Source organism: Oncorhynchus mykiss, chromosome 17 (assembly GCF_057628025.1).
Source record: "Oncorhynchus mykiss isolate SJ-2025 chromosome 17, ASM5762802v1, whole genome shotgun sequence".
In the NCBI taxonomy this organism is placed as follows: Eukaryota; Metazoa; Chordata; class Actinopteri; order Salmoniformes; family Salmonidae; genus Oncorhynchus; species Oncorhynchus mykiss.
The window spans coordinates 60597821-60615607 of NC_143038.1; the positions used below are offsets into that span (position 1 = coordinate 60597821).

At 44.2% G+C, this 17787-nt stretch overlaps 2 protein-coding genes across 7 annotated transcripts in view; one reads left to right on the forward strand and one right to left on the reverse strand.

Annotated features, from left to right (window-relative positions):
* The window catches only part of LOC110494603 (E3 ubiquitin-protein ligase PDZRN3-B), a 562549-nt gene that overhangs the window by 504197 nt on the left and 40565 nt on the right, over window positions 1-17787 (reverse strand). The window lies entirely within an intron of this gene.
* LOC110494606 (neural cell adhesion molecule L1-like protein) overlaps window positions 1-17787 on the forward strand; it is a 92848-nt gene that overhangs the window by 41854 nt on the left and 33207 nt on the right. The window contains exon 1 of one of the 5 annotated variants that reach the window (XM_021569827.3): window positions 4838-5057. The exons of 2 other annotated variants lie outside the window; for them this stretch is intronic. The gene's annotated coding sequence lies outside the window, so the exon portion shown is untranslated. Of the gene's footprint in view, window positions 1-4837; window positions 5058-7144; window positions 7645-17787 lie in introns of those variants that run through there. 2 more of the 5 variants (XM_090206178.1, XM_021569823.3) reach the window with 2 other exon arrangements.

Genomic DNA, 17787 nt, shown 5'->3' on the forward strand with positions numbered 1-17787 from the left:
CTCCCCTCCCTCAGTATCCTCTCCTCCCCTGTCTCCCCTTCCGCAGTCTCTTCTCCCCTCCCTCAGACTCCTCCCCTCTCCCTTTCCTCCCAAAGTCTCCTCTTCCCTACCTCAGTTTCTCCCTCCCTCCCTCCCTCCCTCAGTCTCCTCTTGACCTCCCTCAGTCACTCTCCCCTCCTTCAGACTCCTCTCCTATCCCCTCCCTCCCATAGTCTCCCCTCCCTCGCCCCACCATCTCCTCTCCTTTCTTTCTGTGTCCCCTCCCTCCCTCCCTCCCTCCCTCAAAATCAAATAAAATGATATAGGTCACATACACATAGAGTTGATGTCGGAAGTTTACATACATCTTAGCCAAATATATTTAAACTCAGTTTTTCACAATTCCTGACATTTAATCCAAGTAAAAATTCCCTGTCTTAGGTCAGTTAGGATCACCACTTTATTTTAAGAATGTGAAATGTCAGAATAATAGTAGAGAGAATTATTTATTTCAGCTTTAATTTCTTTCATCACATTCCCAGTGGGTCAGAAGTTTACATACACTCAATTAGTATTTGGTAGCATTGCCTTTAAATTGTTTAACTCTGTCAAGCGTTTCGGGTAGCCTTCCACAAGCTTCCCACAATAAGTTGAGTGAATTTTGGCCCATTCCTCCTGACAGAGCTGGTGTAACTGAGTCAGGTTTGTAGGCCTCCTTGCTCGCACACGCTTTTTCAGTTCTACGCACAAATGTTTTTATAGTTTTGAGGTCAGGGCTTTGTGATGGCCACCTCAATACCTTGACTTTTGTTGTCCTTATTAAGCCATTTTGGAAATATGGTTAGGCTCATTGTCCATTTGGAAGACCCATTTGTGATCAAGCTTTAACTTCCTGACTGATGTCTTGAGATGTTGCTTCAATATATCCACATAATTTCCCTTCCTCATGACGCCATCTATTTTGTGAAGTGCACCAGTCCCTCCTGCAGCAAAGCACCCCCACAACATGATGCTGCCACCTCCGTGTTTCACGGTTGGGATGGTGTTCTTCGGCTAGCAAGCCTCCCTTTTTTCCTCCAAACATAACAATGGTCATTATGGCCAAACAGTTATATTTTTGTTTCATCAGACCAGAGGACATTTCTCCAAAATGTACATTCTTTGCCCCCATGTGAAGTTGCAAACCGTAGTCTGGCTTTTTATGGCGGTTTTGGAGCAGTGACTTCTTCCTTGCTGAGCGGCCTTTCAGGTTATGTCGATATAGGTCTCGTTTTACTGTGTATATGGCAACTTTTGTACCTGTTTCCTCCAGCATCTTCTCAAGGTTTTTTGCTGTTGTTCTGGGATTGATTTGCACTTTTCGCACCAAAGTACGTTCATCTCTAGGAGACAGAACGCGTCTCCTTCCTGAGCGGTATGACGGCTGCGTGGTCCCATGGTGTTTATACTTGCGTACTGTTGTTTGTAGAGATGAACGCGGTACCTTCAGGCGTTTGGAAATTGCTTCCAAGGATAAACCAGACTTGTGGAGGTTACACATTTTTTTCTGAAGTCTTGGCTGATTTATTTTAATTTTCCCATGATGTCAAGCAAATAGGCACTGGGTTTGAAGGTAGGCCTTGAAATCCATCCACAGGTACACCTCCAATTGACTCAAATGATGACAATTAGCCTATCAGAAGCTTCTAAAGCCATGACGTCATTTTCTGGAATTTTCCAAGCTGTTTAAAGGCACAGTCAACTTAGTGTATGTAAACTTCTGACCCACTGGAGTTGTGATGCAGTGAATTATAAGTAAAATTATCTGTCTGTAAACAATTGCTGGAACATTTTCTTGTGTATATTGAAGCAACATCTCAAGATATCAGTCAGGAAGTTAAAGCTTGGTCGAAAATGTGTCTTCCAAATGGACAATGACCCCAAGCATACTTCCAAAGATGTGGCAAAATTTGTGGGCAGAACTGAAAAAGCGTGTGCGAGCAAGGAGGCCTACAAACCTGATTCAGTTACACCAGCTCTGTCAGGAGGAATGGGCCAAAATTCACCCAACTTATTGTGGGGAGCTTGTGGAAGCCTGCCCAAAACGTTTGACACAAGTTAAACTATTTAAAGGCAATGCTACCAAATACTAATTGAGTGTATGTAAACTTCAGACCCACTACGAATGTGATGAAAGAAATTAAAGCTGAAATAATTCATTCTCTCTACTATTATTCTGACATTTCACATTCTTAAAATAAAGTGGTGATCCTAACTGACCTAAGACAGGGATTTTTTTACTCTGATTAAATGTCAGGAATTGTGAAAAACTGAGTTGAAATGCATTTGGCTAAGGAGTATGTAAACTTCCGACTTCCACTGTACATAGGACAGCAGCCTCTAAGATGCAGGATTTAGTAACCGGGTGGTAGCCGGCTAGTGATGGCTATTTAACAATCTGATGGCCTTGAAATAGAAGCTGTTTTTCAGTCTCTCCGTCCCAGCTTTGATCAACCTGTACTGACCTCGCCTTCTGGATTATAGTGTGGTGAACAGGCCGTGGCTCGGGTGTTTGATGTCCTTGATAATCATTTCGGTGCTCCCGGTGATGTGTTTGGCGACCCATCCCTCACTCCCTCCCTCCCTCAGACTCCTCTCCTCTCCCCTCCCTCCCATAATCCTCTCTTCCCTCCCTCAGTCTCATTTTCCCTCCCCTAGTCTTCTCTCCCCTCCCTCTGTCTCCTCTCCCCTCCTTCTGTCTCCTCTCCCGTCCCTCTGTCTCGTCCCTCTGCCTCCCCCTGTATCCTCTCCCTCATTCTCCTCTACCCTCACTCATTCTCCTCTCCTATCCACTCCCTCATTCTCCTCTCCTATCCACTCCCTCAGTCTCCACTCCCTCAGTCTCCTCTCCCCCTCCCTCTGGCTCCTCTGTCCCTCCCATAGTCGCCTCTCCCCTCCCTCTTTCTCCTCTCCCATCCCTCCCTCTGTATCCTCTCCCTCCGTCTCTTCTCCCCTCCCTCAGTCTCCTCTCCCCTCTCTCAGTATACCCTCCCTCAGTCTTTTCGCTGCTATCAGGGTACAGGGCAATATGAGAACAACATGTCTACTATGGGGTGTGGGGTTAAAGTTGTTGATGCAGGCTATGCTCTTTCCCGTGTCCTTCTGTTTTGCTATATTGCAAGTTGCCTGAGGGAACTCTGGTATGGACCATGTTTCTAATTCCATTCCATTGACTTGATAGGATAGATAGGCCTTTTTCTCACTCTGGCCAGATTGTATTTGTTGATTGCTGCCTGGAGGAGAAAATAAACGTGTCGTAAATTAAACATAATTGAAAACATTTTTTTCTCATAGAAAGATCAGTGGAGAATATCTGCATTTTGTTTTCTATGTTCCAATTTCTTGGTCATGTGCATGTGTATTATAAATGAACTGTATCACATTTAGACCCACAAGCAAATATCCCAGCAATGGCACACTATTAAAGAGATTCTCTTGTACGTTTGTATACTTTTTAGCCAGTAGTTCTGAAGTAGGGCTCACGAGCCAAAAGGGGTCCCTGGAAATTGCCTACTATGTCACATACAGTACCAGTCAAAAGTTTGGACACACCTACTCATTCAAGGGTTTTTCTTTATTTTTTACTATTTTCTACATTGTATAATAATAGTGAAGACATCAAAACTATGAAATAACACGTATGGAATCATGTAGTAACCAGAAAGTGTTAAACAAATCAAAATATATTTTATACTTGAGATTCTTCAAAGTAGCCACCCTTAGCCTTGATGACAGCTTTGCACACTCTTGGCATTCTCTCAACCAGCTTCACCTGGAATGCTTTTCCAACAGTCTTGAAGCAGTTCTCACATATAATGAGCACTTGTTGGCTGCTTTTCCTTTACTCTGCGCTCCATCTGGTGATTGTGGATGCCAAGTCATCTGATGCAGCATACTATCACTCTCCTTATTGGTCAAATTGTCCTTACACAGCCTGTCTCAAAAAAACACAGAGGTTGGAACCAAAAGTCTCAAATTTGGTCTCATCAGACCAAAGGACAGATTTCCACCGGTCTAATGTCCATTGCTCGTGTTTCTTGGCCCAAGCAGGCCTATTCTTCTTATTGGTGTCCTTTGGTAGTGGTTTCTTTGCAGCGATTTGACCACGAAGGCCTGATTTACACAGTCTCCAACAGTTGATGTTGAGGTGTGTCTGTTACTTGAACTCTGAAGCATTTATTTGGGCTGTTATTTCTGAGGCTGTTAACTCGAATGAACTTATCCTCTGCAGCAGAGATAACTCTGGGTCTTCCTTTCCTGTGGCAGTCCTCATGAGAGCCAGTTTCATCATAGCTCTTCATGGTTTTTGCGACTGCACTTTAAGATATTTTCCGCATTGACTGACCTTCATGTCTTAAAGTAATGCTGGACTGTCATTTCTCTTTGCTTATTTGAGCTGTTCTTTCCATAATTTGGTCTTGGTCTTTTACCAAATAGGGCTATTTTCTGTATACCACCCCTACTTTGTCACAACACAACTGATTGGCTCAAACATTAAGAAGGAAAGAAATTCCACAAATTAACTTTTAACAAGGCACACCTGTTAACTGAAATGCAATCCAGGTGACTACCTCATGAAGCTGGTTGAGAGAAGGCCAAGAATGTGCAAAGCTGTCATCAAGGCAAAGGTATGCCAGTTTAAAGAATCTCAAAAATAAAATATATTTTGATTTGTTTAAAACTTTTTTGGTTACTACGTGATTCCATATGTGTTATTTCATAGTTTCAATGTATTCACTATTATTCTGCAGTATAGAAAATGGTAAAAATAAAGAAAACCCCTGGAATTAGTAGGTGTGTCCAAACTTTGACTTGTACTGTATGTGCAGATTTACAGTATGCACCACATTATTGCTCTCTCTCTCTGCTGTGTGTGCATCTTGCTAACTGTCACTCAAATGGCGAGGGGCTGAAACTCATTGGTTGAAACTAGAATTGCTAGGGTGTTGGCCCATGTGGGGGAATATTTTTGGAAAATAACTCCGCACAGCTTCCAGAAAACAGTCGCTTTCAAACTATGGATTTCGTGGCTAATTGAGGTAAGACAGTAATTCTGCTCATAGATTATGCATGTATGAACTACACATTGACACATCCAGCACAAAGCGGGAGGTTTAACAAATATTTACTAGTCACCAAAGTTCTGGAGCTTGTCTTTAAATATCTTAGATGACACAAAAAAAGCTTATTACAGCATCCAAGCTCCGGTCGATCTCCATATACTGTGTCTCCCACAGACGTCTCCATGGCATTTTAACTAATGGCTTTAAGTGGAATAAATGTTTGCTTTTGTGCCACTATAAATCATGTCCCATTCATGTAATCTGTGGGGGCAGAGGTGTGAATGGGTTTGAGCGGTTGAGAACAGAGGGGGAAAAGGGGAAGAGGCAGTCCCCGGGGAAGTGCTCAGGACAATGTCAGGTTTGTCTGGCCTGAGTGTGTGAACACTAAGCTTTTGGGAACTGGCAGCTTACCCCGGTACCTTCCCTCCCGTCGTCCTCGCCTCCAGAGCTGTCCAGCTCCAAGCATTAAGCATTTGTTTAAAGTTCATAAGGCTTCCCTCTGTTTGTGTGGCTATAATCATGGCTTCATCCTGCTGCTGCTCAAAGAGAGGTCTGAGGGTCTTGGAGGACCTGGCTCTGGATCTGTCTCTGTTTCTGCAGAGGAGAGGCATGTGAGTGTTCTCAGTGTCTGGCGCTGGCAATCTGCTCCTCACATTATGAAAAGGCCAATGTCCTCCTTCGACTGTCCAGAACACATCCCAGCCATTGCTTCAGCTCTAAATTATGACTTTTTAAGGTCACACCCATGGAAATCATAAAATAACACAGATAATTGTGCATTGATACAGGTAACTGCCAAAGTAAAGAAAATGCCAACATGAAGTGTCTTAGGGCGTTGGCCCACAACAAGCTAGAACAACTTCAATGCACCTTGGCATAGATTCTATAAATGTCTGGAACTCTATTGGAGGGATGCGACACCATTCTTCCATGAGAAATTCCATCATTTGGACTTTTGTTGATGGTGGTGGAAAATTCTGTCTCAAACCAGGTTTCCATCCAACCTTTTTATGTGAGCAAAGTACATGTTTGATAAAAAATGTCACGACAGGCCTGATGGAAACAGCAAAGGTGAGATCTTTTTGTTTCTGTAAAATTATATGTAATTATGGTGAACTAACCCTTTAATATAACTAGTTGAAGTCACAGAGGATGAACTTTATACTAACTCAGAATGGAATGCACTTATATGAATCAATCATAATACAATTTCTAATGAAAATAAAATTGTCTCCATATACAGCATATAATGCCTTAATGTACTTCATGTGCATCTATCCACTAGCAAAGCGTCCAATTATCTAACGTCTCCATTTGAAACAGTAAAGGTATACAATCTAATTTCCACCATTTTACAACTGTCAGCACATGTGAAGCACAAGTGGTAAGAGCCCTGCAGTGGGCCTGCACAAACAGTCATGCCTTTGGTAGGTTTTTTGCTGCGGATTTACGACCTGCATCAGCATAATTCAAGCATGACCCTCCGCCCCCCCTTTCCATTTTCTCCCTTTCTCCTTGTTAAAGCCCAAGTCTCAGACCTGGGTCCACGCTATACATCATCCAGCCTGTGCAGCTCCCTTCCCTTCCCCCCGGTGTCGTGAGAGCGAGACAGTGCTTTTGTCGGGCTGTGGAGGTATTTTATCGGCAGTCTCAGCACACTCTCTTTGCTCTGCTCTCTGCTTCCTCAACACAGGTCACAGATGCTCTACTCTCCCCATCTGTGGACTCTTGGAATCTTGTCTGTGCTCACCAATCTGTGTCAATGAACGTCTCTTAACCAGTCGCTCAGAAAATCCCAGTTTTCATTACATGCTCAATGGTTCTTCTGGTCAAACAAACAAAATATCATCTCCAGCCAAATTATTATGCTTCCTTTGGCCGGGTGGGTGAGGTCAAGAGCAGACCTGGTCACAGATGTCCTGTAGGGATACTGTAGGCTCGTCTTCTGTAATGCTGAGAGACAATCTCCACAAACATGATTGGAAATAAGGATATTGTCCCTGTCTGCAAATAGGATTGCTCCCTGAGAACTGTAAATAACAATGTAGGAGCATTCACTCAACAGACAACACTCAAAGGCTGATTTCTACCATCCTTCTCCCATCTGTGCTCTTGTGTGTATTCTGTAACACGTGTGTGCTTAACACTATTAAACAGCACTTTAAACAAAGCTTCAGGTGCAGCAAACATATTGCTGGGCAGGACAGAACTTGCATTCCTCCACTTTTCCTACTCTCTCTTTTGTACACAGCCAGTGAATAGCCTTTAGATTGAGCTTTGTGAGAATGATTGTCAGTGGCTTAATGAGCTTCTTTGCCAAGCTAGAGGCTTTGGCAACATATTTGTCTACAACAGCACCTCTCTCACTCCGTCCCCAGCTTGTGTGACATGATCCAGTGCGAGTGGACACATCCAGAGCAGTCCCCGGGATTTTGATAGACCCCTTCACTGTTCTATGCTCTGATTTTCCCTTTGGATTGGATTGGATTGATTGCCTGTAGAGGGAATGGTTGTTCATAATGTATCTCGCGAGGGACCAGCGTGGAGAATGAAGTTAAGTCTTGTAAGTACTGTCTTGTCTTGGGATGTTTCTGTGTGTGCGGCACAAAAGCTGGCTGTTGGATGTTTTGGTCTTTGCATGTGTGGTGAGGCGTATTAAATAGGGTCACCCCCTCACAGAGAGGAGAGTAGGAACATTGCCTGTGTTCATGTGGTTACAGTGCCTTCAGAAAGTATTCATACACCTTCACTTATTCCACATCTTGTTGTGTTACCGCCTAACTTCAACATGGATTAAATAAATACACATAATACACCGTAATGTTGACGTCAAAACATGTTTTTAGACATTTTAGCAAATTTTATGAAAATTAAATACAGAAATATCAAGTTTATATAAGTATTCACACCCCTGATTCAATACTTTGTAGAAGCACCTTTGGCAGCGGTTACAGCTGTGAGTCTTTCTTGGTACGTTTCTAAGACCTTTTCACACATGGATTGTGAAATATTTGTAAATTCTTAAAGCTCTGTCATATTGGTTGTTGATCATTTGTAGACAACCATTTTAAGGTCTTGCCATAAATTTCCAGGCAGATATAAGTAAAAACTGTTACTCTGCCACTCAGGAACATTCACTGTCTTTTTTGGTAAGCAACTCCAGTGTAGATTTGACATTGTGTTTTAGGTTATTGTCCTGCTGAAAGGTGAATTAATCTCCCAGTGTCTGGTGGAAAGTAGACTAAACCAGGTTTTCCTCTAGGATTTTTTATCCAGTTCTTAATGATAACAAGCATACCCATGACATGATGCAGCCAACACTATGCTTGAACACATGGAGAGTGTGTTGTATTGAATTGGCCCTAAAAATACCACTTTGTATTCAAGACAAAAAGTAAAAGGGTGTGACTACTTTCTGAATGCACTGTATATCTTGTTGTCATACAATAAGTATGGGGAATTCATCTCCCAGTGTCTGGTGAAAATAAGACTGAACCAGGTTTTGACTGAAAAGAGCTTCTGGACATCAGAACAGTGATTACTCAGAGTAGCTACATCTGGTAAGACGAGGGGCGGGGCTGTGTGTCTATTTGTCAATAACTGCTGGTGCGCGATGGCTAATGTTAAAGAAGTCTCGAGGTATTGCTCGCCTGAGGCAGAGTACCTCATGATAAGCTGTAGACCACACTATCTACCAAGAGAGTTCTCATCTATATTATTCATAGCCGTCTATATAGCGCCACAAACCGATTCTATGCGATGGACTACAGGAAATGGAGGGCTGAACAGGCCTCCATTTAAATCGACGGGGCTGAAGTGGAGCGGGTTGAGAGTTACGAGTTCCTTGGTGTCCAGATCACCAACAAACTATAATGGTCCAAACACACCAAGACAGTTGTGAAGAGGGCACAACAACACCTTTTCCCCCTCAGGAGACAATTTGGCATGGGTCCCCAGATCCTCAAAGTTCTACAGCTGTACCATCGAGAGCATCCTGACCGGTTGTATTACCGCCTGGTATAGCAACAGCTCGGTTTCTGACCGTAAGACGCTACAGAGGGTGTGCGTACAGCCCAAAGCATCCTGCCATCCAGAACCTACATACCAGGCTGTGTGATTTTACACTGCTGCTACTCGCTGTTTGTCATACTCACGTTCCCCCTAGCTACATGAACTGTATACGTCAGTGCATAAGGCTGGGTGACGTTTACACACTTAGAGGTAACATTATAACATAATGTTCAAACATTATACATTATACAATGTTTGAAAGGACTTAAAATAGGATATATTGCCCCTAATATCTCTCCAAATAGTGGAGGAAACTGTAGCATTGTATAAGTATTATCATCTCTGATACTGAGCTCACCCCATCCCATTCCTCCGCAACACCATACACACACACACACACACACACACACACACACACACACACACACACACACACACACACACACACACACACACACACACACACACACACACACAGTCCCTCAGGACTGGACCATATTTCCGACAGCTGTGTCAAACAGCTCACCCTGCGAACGCTGTCCAGATGCCCTGCTGTAGAGCACAGGAAGTACAAAATGGATTGCAGACAGCATAGTCCCTGTAAATCACAGATCGGAGCAGGGAATTTCAATGTGTAGAAAAGGGACCTCAGGAGATAGGAAAAAGGGTAACAACCTGCCTGGTGTTTTTTTATATTTCTCTGTCGCAATTCAATATACGACTGTACTGTGTCTGAGTTGGGGCATCAGAATATACTTGTGTTGGATGGGAGTAAATTGCTTTGGGGTTTGATGGAGGAGGGGATTTGGGATATAAGTCCCATCCATCATGTCTGGCTGTGGCACAGTTTCATCAACAGTTTCAACCTGGGAAATTGACAACATCTGTCAAATGGAGTGAATGGAGGTGGGGAGGATCTCACTGTGTTTGTTCACACAAAATAATATCCCTGTCCCCACAGTCCAGGCTGTGAATCCATAACAAACCTCTCCTGGCTACTCAGTGAGGATCATAGACTAATATGATGATTGTCCTGGGCTTGGGGCGCTCCTCTGTGACTCAGGACTTCAAAGAGACAAGAGCTGAGAGAGAGAAAATGAAAGCTCTTGGCTCACCATTCTGCAGACAGACAGACGGACAGGAGCGATATACCTTTTGCGGCACTAGTACTTGAAACGTGACAAGTTGAGATATTCTGTCAGGAATTTCTCCCAACCTTTGAGCTCTCAAGATTTACACTTTTCAGTTATATACCAGCTATAGTAAGCTGTTGTGTGATATGTCCTGCTGCACATTTCCCAGCCACATTCACTTATAATTACAGTGATGTGTGTCTTTAAACAAAAAACACTGAATCTCACCTTATCTTGAAATGAAGACTAATGGGGAGGTGGTTGGGAGAGATTGCAGCAGTATTAGCACTGAAACAGTTTATGTCCCTGCTGTTTCTTAATATGCTCAGCAGGCCTCCATATTTCACTGAGACAAATAGAGCATTCAGCAGCTAGCAGAGCAGAGCAGAGCTGCACAAATGAACAGCTCATCGGAGAAAGAGGAAAACCTTCACCTCACCTTTACTCATGAAAAACACTAATCACTCAGCAAATATTAAATAGACAGGAAGGAAGATGCAGAAACAAATCAAATTAAATATTGAATAAAATGTTATTGGTCGCATACACATGTTTAGCAGGCGTTATTGCTGGTGTAGCTGTCACGCCTTGACCTTAGAGCCTTTTTTATTCTCTATTTGGTTAGGTCAGGGTGAGACTTGGGTGGGCAAATCTATGTTTCTATTTCTTTGTTGGCCTAGTATGGTTCCAATCAGAGGCAGCTGTTTATCATTGTCTCTGAATGGGGATCATACTTAGGCAGCCCTTTTTCCCACCTTCAGTTGTGGGATCTTGTTTTTGTACAGTTACTGTGTAGCCTGCAGAACGTTACGTTCGTTTGTCTTTTTTTTCTTTTCTTTTGGTGTTCATCAAAATAAAGGAAGATGTACGCTTACCACGCTGCACCTTGGTCTCATTCCAACACTGGACGTAACAGTAGCGAAATGCTGTCACGTTCTGACCATAGTTCTTTTATGTTTTCTTTGTTTTAGTGTTGGTCAGGACGTGATCTGAGTGGGCATTCTATGTTGTATGTCTAGTTTGTCTATTTCTATGTTTGGCCTGATATGGTTCTCAATCAGAGGCAGGTGTTAGTCATTGTCTCTGATTGGGAACCATATTTAGGTAGCCTGTTTTGTGTTGGGTTTTGTGGGGGATTGTTTCCTGTGTCTGTGTTTGTGCCACACAGGACTGTTTCGTTGCCAGTTCACTTTGTTATTTTGTATTTGTGTTCATTATGAGTTTTCTTATTAAATAACATGGACACCTACCACGCTGCATATTGGTCCGATCCTTGCTACACCTCCTCTTCAGAGGAAGAGGAGGAAATCTGTCGTGACAGAATCACCCACCAACCAAGGACCAAGCGGCGTGGTAACGGGCAGCAGCAACAGCGGCCGAGGACACAAGACTCCTGGATGTGGGAGGAAATCCTAGAGGGAAAAGGTCCCTGGGCAGAGCCAGGGGAATATCGCCGCCCCAAAGCAGAGCTGGAGACAGCGAAAGCAGAGAAGCGGCATTATGAGGAACTAGCACGGCAGAGCGGCTGGAAGCCCGAGGCACAGGGAGAGTGTGGCAGGCTGGAAGCCCCTGAGGCACAGGGAGAGTGTGGCAGGGTCAGGAGTCAGACCTGAGCCAACTCCCCCTGTTTACCGTGAGGAGCCAAGGATGGAATCAGAGCAGTCGGCGAAGTTGAGGTGTGCGTCTGAGAATGTGGTGGAGTTATTGGACAAATTGGAGGAGAGTGAATGGAGGGGAGATTATGAGACATTCGAGGAGTTGTTGATAAAATTGGAGAAGAGTGAAGAGAGAGAGCTGTTGGTTTGGCGTAGTATGTACGGCATTCACCCTGAGGAGCGTGTTAGCTGTCTGATGCCACATGTGTCAGTTCCTAGTACTCATCCTGAAACAGGTATTAAAGCTCCGGAACAATTGATGCCGGCTATACACACCAGGTCTCCAGAGTACCATCACAACCCGTAGTGTTCTGTTCCTGCTCCCCGCACTCGCCCAAAGGTGCGTGTTCCCAGTCCGGCACCACGCATCAGGCCTACTGTGCACCTCCAGAGCCCAGTATTCCCTGTTCCTCCTCCCCGCACTCGCCCTGAGGTGCGTGTCCTCGGCCCAGTACCACCAGTGCCGGCACCACGCACCAGGCCTACAGTGCGCCTCGCCTGTCCAGAGCTGCTAGAGTCTTCCGCCTGTCCAGAGCTGCTAGAGTCTCCCGCCTGTCCAGAGCTGCTAGAGTCTCCCGCCTGTCCAGAGCTGCTAGAGTCTCCCGCCTGTCCAGAGCTGCTAGAGTCTCCCGCCTGTCCAGAGATGCTAGAGTCTCCCGCCTGTCCAGAGCTGCTAGACTCTCTCGCCTGTCCAGAGCTGCAAGAGTCTCCCGCCTGACCAGAGCCGCCAGAGCCGGCAGTCTGCAAGGAGCCGCCAGAGCCACCAGTATGCAAGGAGCCGCAGGAGCCGCCAGTCAGCCAGGAGCCGCCAGTCAGCCAAGAGCCGCCAGTCAGCCAGGATCCTCCAGAGCCGCCAGTCAGCCAGGATCCCCCAGAGCCGCAGTCAGCCAGTATCCGCCAGAGCCGTCAGTCAGCCAGGTTCTGCCAGAGAAGCCAGTCAGCCAGGATCTGCCAGAGCCGCCATTCAGCCAGGATCTGCCAGAGCCGCCATTCAGCCAGGATCTGCCAGAGCCGTCAGTCAGCCAGAAGCTGCCAGAGCCGTCAACCAGCCTGAGCCATCTCTGTCCTGAGCTACCCTTCAGTCCTGAGCTACCCTTCAGTCCTGAGCTACCCCTCAGTCCTGAGCTGCCCCTCAGTCCTGAGCTGCCCCTCAGTCCTGAGCTGCCCCTCATTCCTGAGCTACCCCTCAGTCCGGAGCTGCCCCTCAGTCCTGAGCTGCCCCTTACTGTCACGTTCTGACCATAGTTCTTTTGTGTTTTCTTTGTTTTAGTGTTGGTCAGGTCGTGAGCTGAGTGGGCATTCTATGTTTTGTGTTTCTATGTTGGGTTTGTTGTTTGGCCTGATATGGTTCTCAATCAGAGGCAGGTGTTTGTCATTGTCTCTGATTGGGTACCATATTTAGGTAGCCTGTTTTGTGTTGGGTTTTGTGGGTGGGTGTCTTCTGTCTTTGTCTATGCACCAGATAGGACTGTTTCGTTTTTTTCACATTTGTTGTTTTGTATTTTTGTAGTGTTCACGTTTATTGTCCTTATTAAACATGTTGAACACTAACCACGCTGCATTTCGGTCCTCCTCTCCTTCAATGGAAGAAAACCATTACAAATGCTTGTGTTCCTAGCTCCAAAAGTGCAGTAATATGTAACAATACACAACAATACACACAAATCAACAATACACACAAAGCCGGATAAGGAGGTCCTGGGCTGGAGTGGTTACACGTGGTCTGCGGTTGTGAGACCGATTGGACATACTGCCAAATTCTCTAAAATTACGTTAGAGAAATTAACATGAAATTCTCTGGCAACAGCTATGGAGGAAATTCCTGCAGTCAGCATGCCAATTCCACGCTCTCTCAATACTTAAGACATCTGTGGCATTGTGCTGTGTGACAAAATGGCACATTTTAAAGTGGCCTTTTATTGTCTCCAGCACAAGGTGCACCTGTGTAATGATCATGCTGTGTAATGATCATCTTCGTGATATGCCACACCTGTCAGTTGGATGGACTATCTTGGCAAAGGACAAATACTCACTAAAAGGGATGTAAAGAAATGTATGCACACATTTGAGAGAAATACTATTGTTGTGCGTAAGGGAACATTTCTGGAATCTATTATTTTTCAGATCATGAAACATGGAACCAATTCTTTACATGTTGCGTTTATATTTTTGTTCACTGTATATACAGTGCATTCAGAAAGTATTCAAACCCCTTCACTTTTCACATTTTTGTTATGTTATAGCTTTATTCTAAATTGGATAACATGTATTTTTTTCCCTCATCAATCTACACACAATACCCCATAATGACAAAGCGAAAAACAGGTTTGTAGACATTTTTTGCAAATGCAAGTATTCAGACCCTTTGCTGTGAGACTCAAAATTGAGTTCAGGTGCATTCTGTTTCCAATGATCATTATTGAGATGTTTCTACAACTTGATTGGAGTCCACCTGTGGTAAATTAAATTGATTGGACATCATTTGGAAAAACAGACACCTGTCTATATAAGGTCCCACAGTTGACAGTACATGTCAGAGCAAAAAACCAAGTCATGAGGTTGATGGAATTGTCCGTTGAGCTCCGAGACAGGATTATGCCGAGGCACAGATTTGGGCCGAGGCACAAAAAATGTCTGCAGAGCTCCAGAGTTCCTCTGTGGAGATTGGAGAAAACTTCCAGAATTACAACCATCTCTGCACCAATCAGGCTTTTATGGTAGAGTGGCCAGATGGAGGTCACTCCTGAGTAAAAGGACACATGACAACCCGCTTGGAGTTTGACGAAAGGCACCTAAAGGACTCTCAGACCATGAGAAACATGATGCCCTGGTCTGATGAAACCAAGATTGAACTATTTGGCCTGAATGCCAAGCGTCACTTCTGGAGGAAACCAGGTACCGCTCATCACCTGACCAATACCATCCCTACGGTGAAGCATGGTGGTGGCAGCATCATGCTGTGGGGATGTTTTTCAGCGGCAGGGACTGGGAGACTAGTCTGTATCGAGGTAAAGATGAATGGAGCAAGTACAGAGAGGTCCTTGATGAAAAGCTGTTACAGAGTGCTCAGGACCTCAGACTGGGGCGAAGGTTCACCTTCCTACAGGACAATGACCCTAAGCACACAGCCAAGACAGTGCAGGAGTGGCTTCGGGATAAGTCTCTCAATGTCCTTGAGTGGCCCGGCCAGAGCCCGGACTTGAACCCAATCTAACATCTCTAGAAAGACCTGAAAATAGCTGTGCAGTCATGCTCTTCAACAAAGAACAAAGTACTGCTTCAACAAAGTACTGCGTAAAGGGTCTGAATACTTATGTAAATGTGATATTTCCATTTTTAAGTTTTAATAATTTTGCAAAAGTGTATTAAAACCTGTTTTTGCTTTGTCATTATGGGGTATTGTGTGTAGATTGATGAGGGAAAAAACATTTAATACATTTTACAAAAAGGCTGTAATGTAAAAGATGTGAAAAAGTGAAGGGGTCAGAACACTTTTTTAATGCTCTGTATATACAGTATATATATGATAAACTGGAACCTTGAAATTATATCACATAAAGCTGGTGATTTGGATATCCTTTTCTAAATATTTAACATCATCAAATAGCCCATATTTTGACAAAGGAAATACTGTAGACACAGATTAGATGCGGTAGAACAATATTTTATTCCAGAATGGTTAATGCTGGTTTTAAAAGCAATGACTGTGCCCTTTTCGTCATATGGTGTCACCAGGGAATGTGTCCCCCTCTGTCCCTGGTCACAAAAGTTCAAGAGGGCCAGTAAGTTCATTTGCCATATCTCCATTTGAGACAGAGGTCAGCGACCCTGCAGTTCATCTCAGAATTTACTTCAAATCCACATCCATCTAGATCCCTATAGCCTGATTCCCTCATTCCTTTACATCCCAGTCCCTCTTGTCATTTTTCTCTTACCCCCCTCCGCTCTCCCTCCGACCCAGCCCCAGCCTCATCCACCTGCTCTATGCGCAGACAGACTCCTGCAGTTTTAATGGTGTGGTAATTGAACTGTTCACTCTCTTGCATGCATGCGGAAGCAGAATGAAATTGAGACACATCTCAATTAGACAAGGTTGTTATTTAATATTGTGCTGACTTCCTAATCTCATTAAGGGCCTTGTTTGTGTTTTGCTCCTGCTGCTTCTGCTGAAGTTTTAATAATGAATGAACTCCTCCCACTCATAAGCATGTAGAAGAATCTAGTCTCGCCAGTAACCCATTGCAAATGAACAGGAACTATTATTATATTATAGTAAGTTAACGGAATATATCCAAATAAAACTACTTTTAACGAAATTCCAGGGATCTACTTCCCCTTTAGTAGTTCATTATTAAAAAATAGTTTTAAAAGAATTCAAACAAGATGTGGGGGTGTCTTTGCAGGGCATTACTTACTCTATTAGTCAGAACAGAGCTACACGCTTACAGTATGTTTGTTGTTATTGTCTAGAATCAGTCTCAAATCAGTTGTATAAATGAGCAATTGACTTGGCAAAAACAGAAATGAAACCAAACAAAAAATACCTAATTACCTGCAACAGGCTAATAGCTGTTTAATTATAACAAATTCTCCCAATGCTTTAATTGTACTTCAGTGATTACCTGGGATTCAGTGCTGAAGCATTACCAGGAGTGTGTAGGGAGCGTGGCGCGTCTTCCCAGTGTCACAGCTCTTTAGCGAGGAGAATATTTTAATCCAGTTTGACACGAAGAGGATCTGCTTAATCCCATTACAGGCTTGCAGCACATCAAACTACAGAAGGGCTGTGGAGACACGGACACTTCTGCATGTCTGTCTGTCATACTGCAGAGCAGAATGCATATAAAAGAGACAGACTGCAGACAACATAACGGCAAAAGGTTGAACAGCATAGCATCTTTCAATGGCAACCAATAAGGACACTTAACAGTCCTTCAGCAGCGCTTCACCATTTTCATTTAGCCAATTTGACTGCTTTGTCTATATCTTGAGAGGGCCTCATACTGCAGAGCCTGTAGACACTCTCCTATCTGTCGTACAGCAGAGTTTTGCATGTAAAAGAGGCAGACTGCCGACAACATAACGGCAAAAGGTTGAACAGCATAGCATCTTTCAATGGCAACCGTTAAGGACACTTCTGAGTCCTTCAACAGTGCTTCACCATTTTCATTTAGCAAATTTGACTGCTTGTCTATGTCTTGAGAATGACTCCTGTCAATCAGAAAGTGTTGAAGTGTTGTGGAAAGTGTTTTATTATGTTGTAGGTGAGGAAATAGTGAATTCTACAGTTAATCAACAGACCCTTGACTTTGGTGTATAGGTCAAGGTTAGGATTCCATGCCAGACCAGATGGCTGAGCTAGGAGACTGAAGGAATAGAAAGCATGCCAACCAGAACACTGTGCCGTTAACATCTCCTTATGAAGAGAGACGTGGGTGTCTGGAGCCTGAATGATGAGGATGGGGCTTCTCAATCAAATGAACCAGCAGGAAGAGTGAGCATGGAGCAGACGTGACTTCCCTCTCTGCCTGTCTCTTACATTTCCTCTGTTATCAGTCTTGTGCATGGGGCTCATTCTGAATGAGAAATGTTTTTTGCACATCTTGGCAGGTAGCCCACTGTAAATGAGAGAGAGCGAGAGCAGAGCAGCACACTACAGTATGTCAATCTTAGCTGAGTTTAAAGCATGGCTCCAGACTTCACATGGCCCAGATTCGGCCCGTGTCCCCTGTCCCTCTGCTTCAACCCCAGGACACCTTCTGTTCCCTCTGAGCCTCGGCTAAGGGAGGTCAGACTTCATATTGGCCTTCTCATGGTGAGCAGCTTTTAACTTAGCCAGCTTCATCAGCCTCAGGCTCATGCTATTGCTGCTGAAGGAGAGGATTATGAACAGCCCGCGGTCTAGAG